The following is an 18,054-nucleotide window of genomic DNA, read 5'->3' on the forward strand; positions in this document are numbered from 1 at the left end:
GCTGTGTCCCTAACACACTCCCCTTGGGAATATAGAATCCTCCCCATTCTCTTTTGGCCTCAAGTGTCCTCACATGCCTACACAGCTGAGCCTGAAGGGTTTCTTTTCTTGTTAAACTAGTAATAAGAACAAAGCCAAGGAAGGAATTGCTCACTCTTTGCTCTTAAGCTCACTTCCAGTTTCCTGGTCCACCAAACAATATCTAGTAAGGGAAATAATATGCCTTGTGTGTGAGGTTAGTATCAGAGATGGGCGGGTCACCTTGAATGTTTCTGAATTGTTTGGCCCTTTATGTGTACTTGCTTTTGTATTTTACTCACTCAGCCAATCATTCTGCAGTCATTCAAGCTCCTTTGAGCAAGAAGTTCTAGGAGGACACTGAAGATACAAAAATGAGTTGGATATTTCCACTACCCTAATAGTGTTTATTCTATTAAGAAGAGCAAGCAAAAATAGATGTAGTAGTTTGGAGATATAATCAATGTACCTGTTGCAGGGCTGACGTCTAGAAGAGCAGGTGCACAGGCTTTATCTCTCATCTTGGAGATAGTCTCCTGAGCAGTCGGGTCACGTCAACTTCCTTTTGTAGGCACCTGTGTGTGAGAACCTGCGATGCAGCTTTAGTGCTCTCCTCCCTGCACATTATACCAAATTATATTACCTTGCTGGGAGATGGGAAGTTCCTTTTCCATTCCCTTTGTTTTTGAACAAGTTCCTTGATCTCTTCTTCACTTTCTCATCTATGAAATGGCATGTCACATGACCAGGAATGGTGAGGATTTCATTGAGTCATTGATAGTCTGATGATCATGATAATCCAAAAAGCAAAGAATGGTCAGAATTATATTATTTGGAATTGTGTGCCATATGTTTGGTTCACTTTTTTTTTTTTTTCTTTGTCAGTCAGCTCTAGGCTAGTGCTCTACCACTTGGGCCATAGCACCACTTCTGGTTTTCTAGTGGTTAATTGGAGATCAAAATATCACGGCTTTTCGTGTGTAGGCTGGCTTTGAACCAAGATCTCAGCCTCTTGAGTAGCTGGGATGACAGGCATGAGCCACCGTGCCTGGTTATTTGGCTTTTTTTTTTTTTTTTTTTTTTTTTTTTTTTTTTTTTTGCCAGTCCTGGGCTTGAGCTCAGGGCCTGAGCACTGTCCTTGGACTTTCTCAAGGCTAGAGCTCTACCACTTGAGCCTCAGCACCACTTCCGGCTTTTTTCTATGTATGTGGTACCGAGGAATTGAACCCGGGTCTTCATGCATGCTAGGCAAGCACTTTAACCACTAGGCCAAACTCCCGGCCCTTGGCTAACTTTTAATCAAGCTTTCTGGGAAAGCTGCTGAGGTGATCATGAAGAAGTTAGAGTGTGAACAGGTTTCGTAATTTTGGTTTTGGTTGTTTTCATTGTACAGGATATAGTTTTTCCAGTCTGTACAGTCAAAACACTTGAATTCCAATTGTGAATTGTGTTTCTATTGTCAAGGAACTCCACTGGTGTGGGCTTCTCAAGGGGCTGGTCCTGCTGTGGCCTTCCTAGAGTATGGAGGAAGGTAATTCTGGCAGCATCCTCCGCAGGGCAAAATTGTAAACTGAGGAAATGAAGGGCATTTGCTAAGCTTTGGAGATGAGGCTTGGGCCCCGCTGGTGGTGCTGCTGACGGGATTGGGCCATAGCGCTCTAGCCTCATGGATGGCTTCATCCATGGATGAGTTCCTCTCCAAAGGGACATTTAGATAGTGAGCCTGGTGGAGGAAGCAGACCACAGGCATGACTTTGCAGGGTCCATCTTGTTTTGACCTTCTTCTCCTGATGTCCATGAGCTAGGCATCTCTGTTGCTCTCTGCTCTCCCCACCTGGATGCCTGTCTTGCCACAGGCCCATCATGACTCTGACTAAATACCCTTGAAACTGCCTCCTTCCAGTTTCTCTCATGTATCTTGTCATATCTTCTTAGTGCATACAAATGTGGGCCTTACTCCTTAGGTCCTCCATGTCCCTGTGTGAGTGAAGGGAAGCCCCAAAGTAGAAGGATGGAGGTGTCTACTGTGCCCAGAGCCACAGTTCAGTGCAAGATCCAATATCAGGCCTTTGCTGGATTTTCAGAAAGCTAGAAATAAAGAATGAGACCCAGGGGAGAGAAAAAAGCTTTCCCATACTTGTTCCATATATTTAGTATATGTGGGAACTATATAAAATAGGTTACTAAAAAGACTAAGAAGCAGGCCAGGAGTCTGGCCTAGTGGTAGTGCCTAGCATGCACGAAGACCTGGGTTCGATTCCTCGGTACCACATACACAGGGGGAAAAATAGCTGGAAAAAAAAACACTAAAAAGCTTCTGGCCAGATTTGGCTTTTGCTGATTTTTATTACAGTGTCCTCTGTGAGGCGTTTGGCTTGTTTTCTTTTGTTGTTTTTTGCCAGTCCTGGGGTTTGAACTCAGGGCCTGGGCACTGTCCTTGGGCTTTCTCAGGGCTAGAGCTCTACCATTTGAGTCACAGCACCACTTCCAGCTTTTTCTATGTGTGTGGTACCAAGGAATTGAACCCAGGTCTTCGTGCATGCTAGGCAAGCACTCTATCACTAAGCCAAACTTGTGGCCCTGGCCTTGAACTCTTTTGCTCAAGCCTGGTGCACTACCACTTTGAGTCACCGCTTCATTTTGGGTGTTCTGGTAGTTAATTAGAAATAAGAATGTCACAGACTTTCCTCTCCAGGCTGGCTTTGAACCACAATACTCAGATCTAAGCTTCCTGTGTAGTTAGGGTTACAGGCATGAGCCACCAGTGCCTGGCTGAGATTTTCTTGCTCTCAAGACAATATGACAGTTGGGCATAGTAGCATATACCTGGGAGGCAGAGGCAGGAGCATTAAGAATTGGGAGCCGGGCCGGGAGTTGGCCTAGTGGTTAAATTGCTTGCCTAGCATGCATGAAGACCCGGGTTCGATTCCTCGGTACCACATACACAGAAAAAAAAAAGCCGGAAGTGGTGCTGAGGCTCAAGTGGTAGAGCTCTAGCCTTGAGAAAGTCCAAGAACAGTGCTCAGGCCCTGAGCTCAAGCCCAGGACTGGCAAAAAAAAAAAAAAAAAAAAAAAAAGAATTGGGAGCCAGTGTGACCTTTTCCAAAAAAACAGAGCGAGAAATCAAGATATTATGCTCAACCTGTAGCCTCTTGAGCATGTATATGTACGTGTGAGGTTTTTTGTTTTGTTTTTAAAGAAAATAATAGTAAACAAGTTATGTTCTCTGGTCATACAAAATTTTGGGGTCATTGAAGAAATTGTATTAGTTGACTAGTCTCCTAAGTATGTAAATATAAATCATGGTAAGTAACATAAATGGAAAAAGTACTGTGAATTAACAAATCTTGACAGAGGCCCTTATTTCAGGAAAGGTATATCTGGAAGGTTTCATCTAAACCCTAACAGTAGGAATAAAAAGAGAGGATAGAAATAGAAGATAAGCCCACCAGTAGTAAAATAAGCTTGGAACTCTAGTGAAACTAAAAAAGTATAAAGCCAGATGTGATAATGCACACCTGTAATTCTAGCAGTCAGGGGTCAAAGGCAGGAGGATCAAGGAGTTCCCTATTATTTGTTTGCTTATTTGCTAGTTTGGGGGCTTGAACAAGACCCCCTGTAGACTCAGTTAGATTTTGCCAGTCAAGTACTCTGCCACTTGAGGCATAGCTCTATTTATGGCTTGGTAGTGGTAAGAGATTAGAATTTCATGAACATCTTGCTTGGCTTGACTTTGAACCTTGATCCTTAGATTTTAGCGTCTTGAGTAGTAGGGACTAGAGGTGTGAGCCATCACCAACCTATATTGTGCCCACAGGTGGCTCATACCTATAATCCTTCCTACTCCTGAGGCTGAGGCGTGAGGAATTTCTAAGCCAGCTCAGGCACTAAAGTCTGTGAGACTCTTATCTCCAATTAACCTCTAGAAAACGGGAAGTGGGGCTTGGCTCAAGGGTAGGGTGGTAGCCTTGAGCTGAAAAGCTCAAGGACAGCGCCAGGCCCAGAGTTCAATGCCCATGACCCACAATAAATAAATAAACAAAACAAAACAAAACTCATCCAGGGTCAGTGGCTCACGCCACTAGCTACTCAGGAGGCTGAGATCCGAGGATCTCAGTTCAAATCTATCCTGGGCACTAAAGAACCTGAGACACTTATCTCCAATTAATCACTAAAAAATGGGAAGTGGGGCTATGGCTCAAGAGTTCAAGCCCAGGCTCAGAGTTCAAGCCCCATGACCCACCAAAAAAACAGAAACAAAACAAAACTCAAGAGGCTGAGATCAGAGAATCAAGAGCCGCCCTGGGCAGACAAAATGATGGAGAACAGGAAATGTTTTTCCCCCTTTTTAAATTTCTCCCCATTTTATTTTTACAAAGTAAATTTATTAAAACTTAAAAAGATTGTTATGTTCTTAATTTTAATGTGTTAAACTTAATCTGTAGTGTGATTTTTTAATTATTATTTAGGGAATCTTTTTTCCCCAATGGTTAGGCAGTCTCCTGTCTCCCCATTTTCTAAAGATTTCATAATTTTGCTTTTTATATTTGTCTTCTGGACTTGGTTATTATATACAGCATGAAGTAGGACTAAATGGAATTTTTCCTCTAGGAGTAGCCAAGCATCCCATATGAGCATTCATTCAGTCCAGCCTTAAAACCAGTTCATGCCACCAGAACATGTGTTTCAGGGTTCTGTTTTGTTCTACTCTTTGGCCACTCTTGCACTAGTACCTCACCATCTTTGATGTGGCAAGTCTCCTAATGTTCTTTTTCAAAAATGTATTGAGCTGGGCACTGGTGGCTCATGCCTATAATCCTATCTACTCAGGAAGCTGAAATCTAAGGATTTCAGTTTGAAGCCAGCCAGAAGAAAATTCAGAGATGAACTATCTCCAATTAACTGGAGGTATGGCACAAATAGTGTGCAACACAAGTTGTGAGCAAAGAAGCTGACAAGAGTGTAAGGCCTTGAGTTCAAGCCTGCTACTGATGCATGTACACAGTCACATACACACACACATATGCAAACATCATACACATATACAACTTGGTGGTTTTGTTCTTTAGCATTTTCCAAGTCAGCATGAGCAGCTGAGCTTTTGAATGAAACTGCATTGCACCTCTAGGTCCATATGCATACTGAATTTTTAGTCATGCCTGTTTTCATTTTTTTCCTCCTTTCCTTCTATTTCTTACGTCCCGAGATACAGACCCCCCTTCAGGGATGTGGAATAGATTCTTAAAGCCTTGTTTCCTGTGTTACTACCTCTTTGAGGTCAAGTTCTGCTTGACAATCCAACCCACAGAATTTGAAGCCACTGTTCTGTTTATCACATCTGAAAAGGAAATTCTCTTGCTGATTGGGATTCTACTTGGCTGAGTTCTGGCATTGGCCTTGGATCCGGAAGCCTTGTTTGTGTGTACAGTACTGCCAAGCTAATGGGCCTGGTGAATGCCCTCATTATTAGTACTGCCCCATAATGCCCACATGTGGGCAGTAGCTGTTGGTCTAGAGTGAGAAGCTCTCATGGCTACGCCTTCTCCTTACAAATATGAAATGCAGTGATAACTTTGTCTTTTGGATTCAGTGAGGAGCCTATAAGGAGACAATAAGAAAATAGTTAGCTATAACAATCTCAGGAATTCTTTAAATAGTTGGTATTTTGGCCAGTTAAGATAGAAGTCACAGCAAATTTGAGTCTTCTTTTTCTCTTCTTTCCTTCCCTTCTCCCCCCACCCCCTCCTGTCACCTCTTTTTTTCCCCCCCTTGGGTTGTTTTTTTATTTGTTTATTTTGTTTTGTTATTTGAGGTACCAGGCTGGCCTGGAACTCTGGATTCTCTTACCCCAGCTTCTGGATAAGACTGCTGTTGCTGCTCTGGGTTTCTCTCTCTCTCTCTCTCCTTTCTTTCTTACTTTTTTTTTTCTGCCATTCCTGGGGCTTAAACTCAGGACCTGGGCAGTTACCAGTTATTTTAGCAACTGGCCCACGATTCCCCTTGGACACTGAGACTGCTTTACCAAAAATGGAGGGAAGGGGTGTTGGGAGCCTCCCACGGGCTAAGCTAATGTTCCCCTCTGAGCTATATCTCCAGCCCTACCCAGGCCTCTTGAGGTGACTTGGCCCTCTGAGCAAAGAAACAGAAAATGAGACATTTAAAGGAGAGGCTGGGAGGTTGTCAGGAAATGTAAAGTACAACAGTGAACAAGTTAACTCCTAAAATAGAGAAGTTCAAGAACTACATTCCCCCCGCGCTTCCTCTAAAGAGCAGCGTAGGCCCAAGGCCACAGATGACCAAGTCCTACCAGGAACAGAAGACCGGACGTCGCTGATCTCACAGGCCAGCAGGAGCCTCTGCGTGGGGCATGTGGGCAGTATAGATTGTTGAGGGACGGGAGTTGGCCTTAGTGGAGAATTTTGCTGTGGTGCCCACATTGCCCAGGACCCTCAGGCACACTTGCTCCTGCCCATCCGTGAAACATGACAAAGCGAGCCCTGGGCCTCCCTTTGCTGTTAGTGGGTGATGGATGGTGCATGGAGGCCATCCCTGTAACTCAGGGAGCACAGAAGTGGCCTCAAGACTTCTGTGGCACTAAAGCCTTCTGGTCCAGGTCTGTGTGACAGGAATTTGTAAGTGACGTGTGTCTGGCTGCTCTTCCCTTATGGGAGTGAGTGCACAGCAGCTTCCTTATCTCTGCTGCCCCTTAAGCTTCTAATACTTGCCTCTTTATTGGCTGCCATCCGGGAGTCACTGTGGAGGTGACAGCGCCTTGTTCCCAGGAAGTATGGTAGCAGAGGGTGCATTATTTTGTTTCCTGCATCCCAAGCAACACTTAACATCCACACGGTCTTCTTCCCCCTGTGGTGGGGAAACCTTGTAGAATCGGCATTGTGTCCTGAGGGCAATAACTGGGGCAGCGGCAGAAAGAGGCTGACAGCTCAGGATGAGATGCCACATTGGTCCCAGCTCACATCTTCCCCTGTCACTGACCAGAGAGACAGCATGGCCCTCTGAGAGGGGGCTCACGAAGCTCCAGGGTGATTCAGCAAGTTGTCCCTCTCCCATCCTCAGCTTCTGAGTACAGTAGCCTCCAGCCTAAACTCCTAATGGGCCTTTAGATCTTTCCACTTGAGTTAGTGACACTTCCAAGCCTGCTCTTTTCCTTTGGTGGGCTGTGATGCTCTGCTGTGCCCTACATTATAAGAGCATTTTTTTTTAAGTTTGGGCACAGAATTCATTGTCGTTGGCATAAGTGTATATATCCTTTGACTTTTTAAGAATGGAGTTATGGTGTTACAGAATTAAGTTACAGCTGATGGTATATCAAAGGACAGGACTGGTGACAAGCCAGCTCTAGACTGCCAGGTGCATTTTCTTGAGTTTGTTTTGTTTTACCAGCCCTGGCGCTTGAACTCAGTGCAGAGGTACTATCCCTGAGCTTTTCAGCTCAAAGGTAGCAGTATACCACTTGAGCCATTTCTGGCTTTTTCTTTTTCTGGTTAATTGGAGATAAGTCTCATGGACTTTCTTGCCCTTGCTGGCCACAAACTATGGTCCTCAGATCTCAGCCTCCTGAGTAGCTAGGATGACAAGCACTCAGAACGATGTTTCTTCAGTTCTGTTAATTATAACAGTCCTTTCAGGTGATCTTAGTTCTGACTTTCTATTCCATTCTTTCCCAAATGGAAAAGGAACGCAAATGTTATTTATTGAACATATATGTCAAGTCCCTTTAGGTACTTTTTATCCTAACTACACTCTGTAAAGAAAGAAGGAAGATTAGGTAGGCTACCCCTAATTCACAGGTGAGAAAGGAGACTGAAGGGCTGTAATGAAGCCTCTCTGGACACCCAGTAAGGAAGGACTAGAAAGAACATTTCTATCTGGTACATAGGAAGAAGACATATATAGGATTACTACAGGTTCTAGAAGTAGATTCTGGCCCAGAGTAGTGTTTTTTCCTGTTGGTTTGGGCAGTAGCTGTGCTTGCTATGCAGAATACCACCAACTGAACACACCTCCACCCAGGTAGCGTTTGTGCCTGTGCTGGAACTAGGAGAACGTGTGTGCCTCGAAAGAGGATGGCCTGGAGCGCCTAGGGTCCTGTTAGACCACACTGGTAGAAATACATGGCTTGAAGTGGCCCTTGTACAATAGTGTAGAAATGCTGGTCTGTGCATCTGCAGCCACATTGGGAGGCACTGCTGAGTCATTTTCTGAGCTTTGTGGTTCAGCTGATGAATTCTAGTGGAAGGCTGGACAGTCAGAGGTTGTTAATTCTTTCTCCTTTGACTGACCGCTGGACTAGGCCAAAGCCTGAGCTGGAAGGTAAATCTCCTTTGACAACTAGGAATTAGGACACTGGTGGGTGCAGCTGTGGCCTTGAAGTCCTCATAGTCAAGCTGGGAAAGACCGTGATGCTGCCAGAGAGGTCACTGCCATGCCTGAGGCCCAGCCCAAGGCCCTGGCTTGGTGTGGTTTTCGCTAGCACTGATGGAGTACAAGGCACATACTCCCAGATGCCCCTGTAGACAACCTGTGTGTGCCGGGCACAGGCAGGACTGTCAGCCCACCCGCCAGCTTGCTAGCTTTGGGCCTGGTTTCCACATACATAGATGAATATTTGACCACGTGTCCACCACCTTCTCAAGTGGACCCAGAAGGTTCTCACAGCAGAAAATGAAGAACCAGCCCCAAGAAAATGGGTGGTATTCTTTTAATGCTAAGTGTCATTGGACCAGAATACAGTTTTGTTAATTCAAGTGAAGATGCAGCCCCTAGAGTAGTGTCAAGTTGAGGCTTGTGTGGTTTTTCACAGATTTGTTTAAAAAATACAAAATGAAAGCATCTGCTGGCTGAGTTTTCAGTGATTGCATGTGCATTGTGGCTTTTTCTTTTTCTGATTAATTCGAGATAAGTCTCAGACTTTCTTGCCAAGGCTGGTCTCAAACTGTGGTCCTCAGATCTCAGCCTCCTAAATAGCTAGGATGACAGGCACCCAGCATGATGAGTTTCTTCAATTTTGTTAATTATAATCATTTTGTTTTTGGCCAGTCCTGGCGCTTGAACTCAGGGCTTGGACACCTTTTGCTCAAGGCTAGCACTCTGCCACTTGAGCCACAGCACCACTTCTGACTTTTTCTGTGTATGTGATACCCAGGAATCGAACCCAGGGCTTCGTGCATGCTAGGTGAGCACTCTTCCACTAGGCTACGCTCCTGGCCCAATTCTGTTAATTATAATTATAAAGCACACACAATACATCCTCTCATTTCTCACTTGAGCATCCCTTGGGATAGGACAGTCACCTTCATTTTTGAGAGGATCTCTAAACAATTAGGTAGATTAAGGGGCCAACGGATGTGCCTTTTATTGTAATGCATAGATTCATCCTGTAGAGAATTATTTATTTATTTATTTTGCCAGTACTGGAGCTTGAACTCAGGGCCTGAGCACTGTCCTTGGGCTTTCTCAAGACTAGAGCTCTACCACTTGAGCAACACCACCATTGCTGGCTTTTTCTTTGGATATGGTACTGAGGAATTGAACCCGGGTCTTCATGCATGCTAGGCAAGCACTCTACCACTAGGCCAAACTCCCAGCCCAAGAAGAATGATCTTGACACATTTTTTTGTTCTTACAGTGACTTTCCTATCCATACTTAGCTGTTTATCTCAGTTAGAGATGAGCTTCCCTGAGAGTCCCAAGTTTTGGGGGTTTTTTGGTGGGTCATAGGGCTTGAACTTTTGGACTGGGCATTGTCTCTGAGCTCTTCAGCTTAAGGCTATCTCTGAGCCACAGCCCCACTTCCCATTTTCATTAGAGATAAAAAGTCTCAGATTCTTTAGTGCCCGGGCTAGCTTTGAACCTTGATCCTCAGATCCCAGCCTCTTGAGTAGCTAGGATTACAGGTGTGAGCCGTTGCGCTGGGCTAAGAGTCCAATTTTTTTTTTTTTTATCTCAAAAGTGGAGTTACACTATTCTTGGGAGTGTCAGTGAATGTTTTTCTCTATAAAGTACCATTCCTGTGTATCTGTGTCTGTGGTGTAGTTGAGTTCAGAAACCAACAAACATTACTGAGCACCTACTTTGCAAGAGGTCTTCTGCTAGTTACTACTAGGGATCTCAAGTCTAAATTGGCTGTGTCTCCTATTGATGTATGCTTTAAAGTCCAGTTGGCAGAGGAAGATAATCGAGCTGTAGACATAGCTTGAGTGTCTGTCAAGAAGACAGCATTATGAAGTGAGTGTATCATAGACACACTGAAAGATGGCTAGAGTTGCAGCAGATGGAGCCAGGGGCCAGAACTAGCAGCATCCAGGAGAAAATAGCCTTAGGAGGCTGGGAGCCAGAAGACAGGACATGTGGGCAAGGTGCTCAGTCCCTGTGTGCGTGGCAAAGCCCCCGAGCCCTGGCAGATGGCACCATCTGGGCATTGAGGAGCAAGATCTGGAGGGTGCTCGGAGTGTTCTTGTTCCCCTGACATTGGTTCCTTCCTGTCCCAGCAAATTGGATCTCTGTGGCCATGGAGTCAGGTCTGAAATCAACTCAGAGGGAAAAGGATCTTTCTGTTCTGCTTCATTGCAGTGTTTATTATTGGAAAGTGGGGCAGAACTAGGGAAAAGCCAGTTTCTGAGGGTTCCTGCCCCTGGAAACTCTCAAACATTTGGAGACTTAGGGTGAGCAAGAAGAGCGCAGAACTCATCTATCAACGTCTCTCCCTCTGTGTGTCCCTCTGTTTGCTGTGGCTGGTGCCCAAGAGTAACCGTTTACCACATGCAGCACGAAGGGAAATGGCTTCCTGAGAGCAGACAGGCACATCTTCAGCCTCAGACTAGCCTCTGCATAAACCCACAGTGGGGGGTTAGAGGGTGCAGTGTCCCTCAGGAGCACTGTGGCGGATTCCCCCTCCTGCCTCCCCTTTGGCAGCTCTGAGCAAGGCCATCTGCGGTTTGGATGCGGGCCTGAGGCATGCTCATTTTAAATGTTCAGCCCCAGTCACCCCTGTAGCCTTTCCTGTTCGCCTGCTTCAGATCCACGCTATCCGTCAGGCATTTTTGAGATATGAACCTAATGCCAAGGAAGTCTGAGCCCTCCAAGGAGGCAGCTCTTCTTCCCAAGTTCTCTTTGGGATGGGTGGAGAATTCCTGGTGGCTACACACTGACATTGTGGCCCTCTAGTCAGGGAGCCACGCCCAGACCCCTCAGGGGATGCTCTCGCGCATGTGTGTTTTCCATATTGTTTTGTGTGTTCATAGAAGTAGCCTGGACATGTAGAAGGCCTGAGATTGGGCTAGTGCAGCCTGGTGCATCGTGGCTCTTTCCTGTGGCAGCTCTGGGATTTCTCCCTGTGTGTTTGTCCATCTGGTCCTCTTTTTCCCATTGGAACTGCCATCTTGGATCCACCACTGTCTGGAAACCACTGGAATGTGTTCCCTTGGCTTGGGCTGGCCGTTCTGTGCCACCATACAGCAGGGTCAGGGAAGCTAGCTCTGAGGTTATTTACCTTGCTCTTTGCGGGGCGGGGGGGGGCTCCCTGTTTGCACCAGGTCTTCTCCGCCAGCAGTCTTTACTTGCCTGGAGGACTTCATGGCCTGGCAGGATCCCATCACCTTCTCTGCAGATCTTCTCTTGCCCAAAAGCGCCATGCTCATTCTGTCAGGGCTGCTGCACTCAAACACCACACACTGTACAGTGTTAGCAACTGGACTTCAAGGCCAATGTGTCATCAGGGTTGTTTTCTTCCTAGGCCTCTATCATGGCTTGTAGATGGCTGTCTTCATATCATTGTCGCTCTGTACTTGTCTCTGCTCTAATGTCTTTTTCTTGTAAGAATACCATTCAGATCGAATTAGGGTATACCCAAGATGTGCTTGGGTTGTTAGGGTTTTTGGTTTTGGTTTTAGTTTTGGTTTGGAGTTTTGTGTGTATGCGTTAGTAGTGGGACTTGAACTCAGGACCTTGTGCTCTCACTTGGCTCTTTTGTTCAAAGCTGGCTGTCTACCACCTGAGCCACCTCTTTATTTTCAGCTTTTAGCTAGTTAATTGGAGAAAAGAGTCTCTGGATTTGTCTGCCCAGGCTAGGATTACAGGGGTAAGTGACCAGAGCCTGGCTCATTACCTCTTCTAAAGACCCTGTCTCCAAATAAGGGACTAAGGCATCACAAATTTTGAAGTACCGTTCAGAAGCCCTTGTGGATGCTGCAGTCCTCACCCTTTGCTCTGGAGTGTCTGTGTGAACGGGCCCTAGGAAGCAAGCATTCTGGCCACCTGAGACCGTTACAAGTGAGCAGGCCTGCCTACATCTTCCAGAGATTTTTGCCTTAAGGTAAATCCCATATTCAGGCAAAAGAGAGAAGACATGTTCTACCACTGTAGGAAAATGTGCTTCAGTTTTTGTTTTTTTGAGGAGTAGTCTGCTTCTCTCATTAAACAATGTGATCCTTCCTTCTTCTGTAACAAGGAAGTGAGTCCTTCATTTGAAAATTCAACTTGCAGAAATGCATTGTACATGATAATTTGCTGCACATCCATAAAACCCATAAAATATAAGAGGTAGTGTTGGTAGAGTAGCTGTTCTCATTTCCCGACAGTCATTACATACTTTCAATACAAAAACATTTTTCTCCTAACTATCCTTTCTGAGCTCAAAAATGGATTTCCCTCCAGCCCCTGTCATTCAATTATCACCTCAGGAAATGCACAGATAGAACTGATGATCCCTTTAAAACATCCCGAGGCAGGCCACCCTCCCTCATCCTTCACTGCTTGTCATTAAATGTTACATCGCCAATGTATATTTTATAGGGTGACCCTGACGGATGTCACTTTGATGCTGTGTGGGGATAATAAGATTGCACATACAATGAAAGGCCGATAAATAGAAAAATGTTTACGAGATGAAGAAAGGTGGTTTTAACAGCTTTATGGCTCTCCTTTCTGCTCTCCCCCTCTGCTGGTAGAATGGAGGCTTCATTACAGGAACAAAAAGCATAAGCAGAGGTGAACTGGCCACAGAACCAGAGGCGGTGAGACCCCCCTTGCCCTGCTGCTGAACTCCAATAAAATGAACTTAGGAAACAATGAAGTGTTGAACAAGGGGAAGGAAACTGGTGTCAGCAAATGAATTCTTGGGGTTGAGAAGTCAACTGAGAAAATGAGATGCCTAGTGCTGGCGTGTTGCATTTGAAATGTTAGCTATCTTTAAACAAACAGTCCAGTAAACCTGAAACCAAAGGCGTTGGCATGCTCCCTTTTGTGTGGGTTCCATGTCTTGCTGCTTGTCAGTATTGCCAGAGACAGAGGTGATTGCTGCACCTGGTGGGAGCCCTTAGGTCTGTGATGGGCTTTGCACTACATTGTGACAGCCTCAAGCTCTGTTTTCAGTTTTGATTCCGTGTATATGTGTGTGTGTGTGTGTGTGTTGGTATAGGTACTGGAACTGGAACTCTGGCCTGAGTGCTGTCTCTGAGCTCAATGCTATGCTACTGCCCTACCCCTTGAACCACAGCCCCACTTCCAGTTTTCTGGTGGTTAATTGGAGATCAGTCTCATAGATTTTTTTAGTGCTCTTGCTGGCTTTGAACCTTGGTCCTCAGATCTCAGCCTCCTGACTAGCTAGGGTTACAGGCGTGAGCCACCGCACTAGGCTTCTGTTTTGATTCCTGGGGCTGGTCCTGGGCCTAGGCACTGTCCCTGAGTACTTTTGCTCAAGGCTAGTAGTACTCTACTACTTGAGCTTCTTTGTTGTTTAATTAGAGATAAGAGTTTCCACACACTTTACTGCCGAGGATGGCTTTGAACCACAATTCTCAGATCTCAGCCTCCTGAGTAACCAAGTATTAGTAGTTTTTGCCAAGAAACAATGGACTGTAATTTTCAGGCAGAGTTTATGGGAAGGCCTGCCAGGTGAGTCCTGTGCTTTCATGGAATCCCATTCCACTCCACTAACCTTACACGGACAGCTTTCTGCCCTGCTTCTCCCCTCTTGTCTCTTACTGCCTGCTGCTGCTTTTTCTCAGAGACTTGGCCCAGAAAAACACCCAGGGAAACTGTAGTGCTGAGGGAAAGATGAGCTACAGCCTTCCCTTCCCAGTGAGTGTGCAAGGAGCACACACGCACCTGCGTGCGTGCGCTCGCTCGCTCTCTCTCTCTCTCTCTCACACACACACACACACACACGTAGGCAGGACACAGCTACAAGACCAGCACACCTCAGCATTGTCTTCTTTTGTGGAAAGAACACTGATCTATGCACTGAATTGAAAGGTTATGTACACAACCTTTTAAAAAAGACTATGGCCCTTCTTGGTTTGTCAAGAAAAGATGTGATAAATACCTGACAGGTTGCAGCCAACCCCAGGCCTTATCTTCCACTTCTTCCTTGTCCCCTCATCAGGAGGTGTTCAGGACAACCCCCTACATCCCGCAATGGGCTAATAATAATACCTTATAATTACACAAAATTCAGGCTCTGGTGGGTATATTCATAAGCTGCTAGTATAGGGCAAAAATAATTGGCTTACCTTTTCTTGCCTCAATCTTAGGACCTGAGTGACAGTCCTGTCTGATATGTTAGTGCTGAGCTGAGGTGTAAGAACCCAAGGCTGAGGGGGGCTCTTTGAAGACCACTGCACCAGATGCCTTTGGCAGCCCAAAAATATGTGCTGGTCAAGAAGAGCCTGCCTTTAATACTCCGTGCTTCAGGTGCCTTCTCCTTAGCAGTCTGCTTCGCTCCACTCCCCAACATCCCTAAGAGGGAGGACACGCAGCTTGTATTACTTTACAGAAGAATTTCTTTTTAATTGGGCAGGACAAGCTGCAGGTTCTCTTCTCTTGCATTGTGGTGCCTGAGGGAAATTAAATAATGGCAGTGCTGTAGCTTACTGAACACGACACAGCAAACTGACCTGCTCGTAAGACTGGCAGAGGAGATACACCTAGGTCCATGGCTACAGCCCCACCACTAGCCGGAGGCTTGGCACAGGCCCCTGGGAGAGCGCTCATTTTTGGAAAGTATGACCCGCCTGTCATTAGCCAAGGTCAAACAGAGCAGGGCCCAGCTTACCCATCTGTACACGGTGTGCCTGAAACATTCTCAGGGTTACTGGCGTCAGAGCACGAGCAAAGCACCCTTGGCCCTGGCCCCTGCTGCTTTGCCCGCATTGTCTGAACAACAGAGAGAGCACTAACACTCTGTTCCTGCCTGAGAGACCTTGACAGACCTGAAGTTCCTTCCCAAGAACACAGAAGTGAAGAGGGGGCGGGGGGGGGGGGGGAGCCCTCCACCTTACCGTTGAACTGTTCTTCACTGCGGAGTCAACTCTCACCTGGGCTCAGCTTTTCTCCCTAAGATTCCCAGCCCACCCTGATGCCCTACCTTGAACAGATAGGTTTTGTCACCTCTCTATTCTTTTGGGGGAATCTGATGGTGCTGATTTCTCTAATGCTGCCCGTGTGTGCTCCGGGGAGCTAACTGCAGGGTGAAACCCTGTCTGTGGGAGTAGCCCTCCGAATACCATCCGTAGCCTTTGCCTGTGACTTGTAGAGAAAACCCAGCTTTCCCCAAAAGAGAAAGGGGCACTAAATATAGGCTAGTAGACTCAAGTACTTCCCACAGTGCTGGCCATCAGAGATGGCTTCCCCTGGGCACTGTGCCAGGCTAGTTCCTTATGCTATGTGCAGTCTCAGTACAGCGATGTCAGAGTGTTGGCTGCAAGGCCTCGCTGTGAGCCCTGAGCATCAAGCATCAGGAACACAGTGAGCATTATAGGCCATTGGTGTCGCTCGCATTTAGACCTTGGTGTTTGCTTGCAAGCAAAAGCAGGAGCTAATTTACAAGGCTGGCTTTGGAGCTGCCTTTTGATCAATGATTGCCTGTGTTAATGTTTCAGGAAGCTATTGATTCCTGCAAGAGCTTCTGTTCCCTGAATTTATGTTCAGCGGGCCTCCACAGCACACACTCTGCATGTTTGATTAAAGTTCAATTGACTTTGTTCCTGGTGAGCTCGTGAGTCTCTTCACTCCCTATTTGTAGAACCAAAGCAGTCCCCAACATATTCTTTTGTTTGTGCTCAAGACCTAGCCACCCATGCAGTCACCAATATGCTGCTTCTAATCCTCCCAGATTCCCTTCGTTCCAGTGTTTAATCCCTTGGTAGCCATTACAGTGGCTGAAAGGCAGCTAATAAAAGCTGGCCTGGATTTGTTGTTCTTTTATCAACTTCATTGATATGTAATTGATGAATATACCCCATGTGGTATGTGTACAGTAAAAACGCATCCACTTTAAATGCACAGTTCAGTAAGTTTTGACAGCTGTATGCATTTCTGTGACAATTCGTAGATTGATTCCACTGTCCAGCCTGGGTGTTAACTACATTCTGTCCTGTCCCCGGTTCTGCTTTTTTTGTTCCTTCCCTTTAAAAAGACTCATCTATTATTAGGCGCCCTTGTTTGATTGCTCTCATCATTTGACAGGATGTTTCTGAGATTCATCCCTGGTACTAATTTGTGTTTTTTTTTTATTGCCAAATATTATTCCTATGAATAAGTATGCCATAATCCAGTTATCGAAGATCTTGTTTCAATTTTAGAGCTACTAGGAATAAAGTCTGTGCGCAAGGCTTTGTGAGAGCACAGTTTTGTTTCTTTAGGATAAATAAGCTAGGCACAGAATTGCCAGATGGTATGGTAGGTATTTCACATTGTAGAAGCTGCCAGCCAGTTATTACAAAGTAGTTTGGTTTGTTACACATTCTCAGCAGCAGTGTTAAGTTCTGGTTCCTCCTCTGCCTTTCTGATTCCAGATCTGTCATTTGATTCCTGTAAGTGAGAAGATAAAAATCTCATCCTATTTAAAAGCTATTTCTCATTTTATTTTATTTTATTTTTTTTACCAGTCAGGGCCTGGGCACTGTCCTTGGACACTTTTTGCTCAAGGCTAGTACTCTGCCACTTCAGCTTTTACTGAGTATGTGGTACCAAGGAAGCAAACTCAGGGCTTCTTCAAGTGCTAGGTGAGCGCTCTACTACCAGGCTACGCTCCTGGCCTGTCTTAAATTTTTTTATTGTCATTATAAAGGTAATATACAGTTACGTAAGTCAGGTAATGAATATATTTCTAAACCATGTTTCTTATGTATTGACAAAAAGTTGATGTTCATGTAATCGTTGGGTTTCTTTAAGGTCTGGAGTTTCTCACCTGACAGAGCAAGAATTAGGTGGATAGCTCACCCCTGCCTGAAATCTTCTTTATAGCTCGAGTCTGGCATTGGGTTAAATCCAACTGTTTTTTTGTTTTGTTTTGTTTTGTTTTGTTTTTACTGTACTTGGGGCCTGGGCACTGTCCCTGAGCTTCTTTTGCTCAAGACTAGCACTCTACCACTTGAGCTACAGTGCCTAACACCACTTCCAGCTTTTTCTGTGTATGTGATATTGAGGAATGGAACTCAGGGCTTCAAGCACTAGGCAAGCACCCCCACCACTAAGCCACGTTCCCAGTCCTGTGATGTCTTTTTAAACTGCTTTCATTTGTCTTTGGAAAGTAGAGGTAGTCAGTTGTAACAGGTAACACGGTGTTCACACAAATGTTGCTTAAAATCTAGGGGTGCTTAGCTGCTGCTTCGGGGAATTCATAGAGACCTAGCCAGCATCTTCCACCTGGTTTGTTTTCTCTCCTTTTTGTTAAATCCTCTCTTGGCTCCTGTGGCTCTTCCTCTTACACACACACACCCCGCCCGGAGGTCAGTCAAGGGGCTTGAACTCAGGGCCTGGGCTCTGTCCCTGACCTTTTTTCTCTCAAAGCTAATGTTCTACTGCTTTGAGCCACAGCACTACCTCCAGTTTTCTTGAGGGCTACTTAGAAATGAGAGTTGGAGTTTCCTGCCTGGGCTGGCTTGGAACCACAGTGGGATTACAGGTAGAGCCACCTTCGCCCAGTACTTTTTGGCTCTTGTTGCCAGTGTGCTTTCAGGGCTTTACCACCAGTGAGTAGCTTCACCTGAAGAAGTAGACCCCTAACACATAATGGCC

At 45.7% G+C, this 18,054-nt stretch overlaps 1 protein-coding gene across 10 annotated transcripts in view; it reads left to right on the forward strand.

Moving 5' to 3' along the window:
• The window catches only part of Rere (arginine-glutamic acid dipeptide repeats), a 391,456-nt gene that overhangs the window by 361,933 nt on the left and 11,469 nt on the right, over window positions 1-18,054 (forward strand). The gene's annotated exons all lie outside the window — the stretch shown is intronic.

Source organism: Megascapheus bottae, chromosome 6, assembly GCF_031878675.1.
Source record: "Megascapheus bottae isolate mThoBot1 chromosome 6, mThoBot2.hap1, whole genome shotgun sequence".
Taxonomy (NCBI): domain Eukaryota; kingdom Metazoa; phylum Chordata; class Mammalia; order Rodentia; family Geomyidae; genus Megascapheus; species Megascapheus bottae.